The sequence below is a fragment of the Saccopteryx bilineata genome, chromosome 8 (assembly GCF_036850765.1).
Source record: "Saccopteryx bilineata isolate mSacBil1 chromosome 8, mSacBil1_pri_phased_curated, whole genome shotgun sequence".
NCBI lineage: Eukaryota > Metazoa > Chordata > Mammalia > Chiroptera > Emballonuridae > Saccopteryx > Saccopteryx bilineata.
In genome coordinates, this window is record NC_089497.1 from 51,691,474 (window position 1) to 51,695,452 (window position 3,979).

At 42.9% G+C, this 3,979-nt stretch overlaps 1 protein-coding gene across 1 annotated transcript in view; it reads left to right on the top strand.

The window, feature by feature from the left end:
- The window catches only part of LOC136312241 (protein mono-ADP-ribosyltransferase PARP15-like), a 328,256-nt gene that overhangs the window by 27,174 nt on the left and 297,103 nt on the right, over positions 1 to 3,979 (top strand). The gene's annotated exons all lie outside the window — the stretch shown is intronic.

The following is a 3,979-nucleotide window of genomic DNA, read 5'->3' on the forward strand; positions in this document are numbered from 1 at the left end:
CATATTTTATTAGATTACCTAACTCTGGACAGAATATTCAATTTTCTGGATTTGAAATAAGACCATACATCTGACTAATCTCCCAGTTTACCAGCTGTTCCTGGATGGTCTAAAGTAGGTAGTGTGACACATAAGCAGAGACTATTGTGGTAGAACTGGGTACATTATAGTTCTAAAGTGGTATCTTTAGAGCACAACTTTAAAAAGAGAATGACCTATTAGAAAACTTTCTTTTTATTACTAAACTTACTTGATATGTATATATTTCATTCTCAACTTATCTTTTCAAAGACAAGGGCATTATAATTTCTAATCAGCTGATAATAGTCATTTCCAATTCACTCTCCTCTCCCCTTTCCTAACCCCTCCTTTGGCATGGAATGTCATCAGCTTTTATCATATTATGTAATTTAGTTAGTTCTTTACTATTGTTTGTCTCCCCTCGCTACATGCAAGCTCATTAAAAGTAGGGATGTTTGCTTTTGCTCAGTAATGTATTAGTAGTGCCTAGAATAGGGAAGGCATTCAAATATTTGTTAAAAGGCCCTGGCTGGTTGGTTCAGCGGTAGAGCGTCGGCCTGGCGTGCAGGGGACCCGGGTTCGATTCCCGGCCAGGGCACATAGGAGAAGTGCCCATTTGCTTCTCCAACCCCCCCTTCCTCTCTGTCTCTCTCTTCCCCTCCCGCAGCCAAGGCTCCATTGGAGCAAAGATGGCCCGGGCGCTGGGGATGGCTCCTTGGCCTCTGCCCCAGGCGCTAGAGTGGCTCTGGTCGCGGCAGAGTGATGCCCTGGAGGGGCAGAGCATCGCCCCCTGGTGGGCAGAGTCGCCCCTGGTGGGCGTGCCAGGTGGATCCCGGTCGGGCGCATGCGGGAGTCTGTCTATCCCCGTTTCTAGCTTCAGAAAAATACAAAAAACAAAACCAAAAACAACAAAAAAAATATTTGTTAGTGGATTCACAAATACATAATCATGGGTGTTTCTTGTGTGGCTATCTTCTGTCTTGCCGAGGAAGGGCCAAACTCATCTCTGAACTTTGTGTGTGTGTGTGTGTGTGTGTGTGTGTGTGTGTGTGTGTGTCACAGAGAGGGATAAGGAGATGAGAAGCATCAATTCTTCACTGCAGCACCTTAGTTGTTCATTGATTGCTTCTCATATGTGCCTTGACTGGGGGGGGGGGGGCTACAGCAGACTGATCTCTTGCTCAAAAAACCAGATGAGCTCGCGCTCAAGCCGGCAACCTCTGGGTTTTGAACCTGGGTCCTCCACATCCCAGTCCGATGCTCTATATCCACTGTGCCACTGCCTGGTCAGGTTAATCTCTGAACTTTTGCACATTCTGTTTCTGCTCCTATTATTATAGCTAAATCCTACCTATCCTTCATTCAAACAAAAAATCAACAAATTGTTTAGGCAGCAATTACATGCAGACTTTGATCAGCATGTAAATCAATTTTCAAGAGCAATGCACCATACCTCTTCGTATTTGAGGCTTTAAATAGCATTCATCACAAATGAAACATAGTATTCATTTATAGTAACTCACTCCACAGTGCCATTATTGCACTTTTCATGTTACATTGGGATGATGCAGGCATCCTAACTGGAGGAGCTACATAGTATTTTAGCAGACCTGGAATTCTGGGAGCCAGTTGTAAAACCTTTCCTAAGAATGTTTCTGAATTCCTTCCTGAGCATCAGAAAAGTCTTTGTTGAGAATCTTATTTATTTCTTGAAATTCACTTATCCATCCCATAATTATTAAACATCAGCTTCCTGTCAGCTACCATTCACTAATAGGTTAAGTCCTATGAAAAATAAATCTCAATGCTGGCTCTAGAAATTTTGAAATGTTGAAAAGACTAGACTATAACCTCCTCAGGTCTTGTTCATTGATATCCCCAACTAAGATAGTATCTGACCCACAGTAAGTCTCAAAGGTTTTATTTAAAAGAATGGTAAGCACTTTATATTTTGACTGCTCATGTCCAAATGTACAATCTGACGGTCAACACGCTGAATACACAGGCCTACCCATGACCCAGTTGGTCAATCTAACTGTGCTAGAGTCGTGTGCCCCGTGTTTAAATCACGGTAAGCAGAACCCTAAAACAGCTCTCCAAGATATCCACTCCAATTGCTCAGAATGTGAATGTGAGACATTACAACTGTGATGTACATTACCTGGCAAACGGGATTTACAGATGTAATTAAGATTATAATCAACTGATTCTGAGTTAACCAAAAGCAAGATCATGGTAGGCCCAACCATGCAGACCTTGTAAAAGTTTTGTGTGTAGCTTATCGCCTAAAAGGAAGTCATATTCCAAGATGAAAAGGATTCAGTGCGCCATTGTTAGCTTGAGGAGGGAGGAAGCCATGAATCAAGAAGCATGGGTGGTTCCCAAGAGTTTAGAGTGCCCATGACAGCCAGCAAGGAAACGGGGACTTCAGTCCCACAACATAAGACTCTAAATTCAGCCAATGAACTGGATAAGGGTGGAAGCAGATTCTTCCCCTCGAGAGCCCAGCCTGGCTGACCAATTTCAGCCTGCTTGGACTTCTGACCTACAAAACTGCCAGATAGGGCCTGACCTGTGGTGGCGCAGTGGATAAAGCGTTGACCTGGAAATGCTGAGGTTGCCGGTTCAAAACACTGGGCTTGCCTGGTCAAGGCACATATGGGAGTTGATGCTTCCAGCTTCTCTTCTCCCTCTCTTCCTCTCTCTCTCTCCCCCCTCTCCTCAAAAAAAAAAAAAAAAAAAAAAAACCTGCCAGATAATAAACAGGGATGATTTTAAGCTGCTAAATTCTGATCATTTGCTTGGCAGCAATATAAAATAATACAATCATCCTCTACTAGAGTGCCTTTTTTTCAATGACCAAATCCTGGCATTAGTCTTTTCATTGACTCATTTGATTATCTTCATGAAGCCCTCCTCTGCCCTTCCCTTTTCATCATCTATGGAAATACTGTCCAGAAAAATAGTTCCAACCAAAGTTATTTATTTTTGAGAGAGAAGTAGAGGAGCAGGAAGCATCAACTTGAAGTCGTTGCTTCTTGTATATGCCTTGACCAGGGAGGCCTGGAGTTTTGAACCAGTGACCTCAGCATTCCAGGTCAATGCTTTATCCACTGCACCATCCTGGTCAGGTCAGTTAGTTTTTACATTTAAAAACAAGAGAAATTGTACAGTAAAAAAGGTTTATTTGGACAGTATCCAGACTAAAATAGTCCTTTTACTTAAGCGCAACAAACCCAGAAAAGTAAACAAAGGGCTAAAATCATCAGTGACCAAAAAGGTCCATGTTCATGCCAATAAATTTGTAAAATATCAAAAAATATAACACTGCATGACCAGGTGCTGGTGCAGTGCATAGAATGTCAACCTGGGATGCTGAGGTCCCAGGTTCAAAACCCTGAGGTCGCTGGCTTGAGCAAGGGGTCATTGGCTCAGCTGAAGCCCCCCAGTCAAGGCACAAATGAGAAAGCAATCAACGAACTAAAGTGCCACTACTACAAGCTGATGCTTCTCATCTCTCTCCCTTCCTCTCTCTTAAAAAATAAGTATACTACAAATAAAATCAGACACTAAAATTGTGTTCATATTCTAAGAACTTACTGTCTCAACTTGAAAAATAATCAAATAAAGCCTGACCAGGCGGTGGGGCAATGGATAGAGCATCGGCCTGGGATGCAGAGGACCCAGGTTCGAGACCCCAAGGTTGCCAGCTTGAGCGCGGGCTCATCTGTGGTTTGAGCAAAGCTCACCAGCTAGGACCCAAGGTCGCTGGCTTGAGCAAGGGGTTACTCAGTCTGCTGAAGGCCCGCGGTCAAGGTACATATGAGAAAGCAATCAATGTACAACTAAGGTGTCGCAGGGAAAAACTGATAATTGATGCTTCTCATCTCTCTCCGTTCCTATCTATCCTTCTTTCTGTCTCTGTAAAAAAAAAAAGAAAAATAATCAAATAAATATA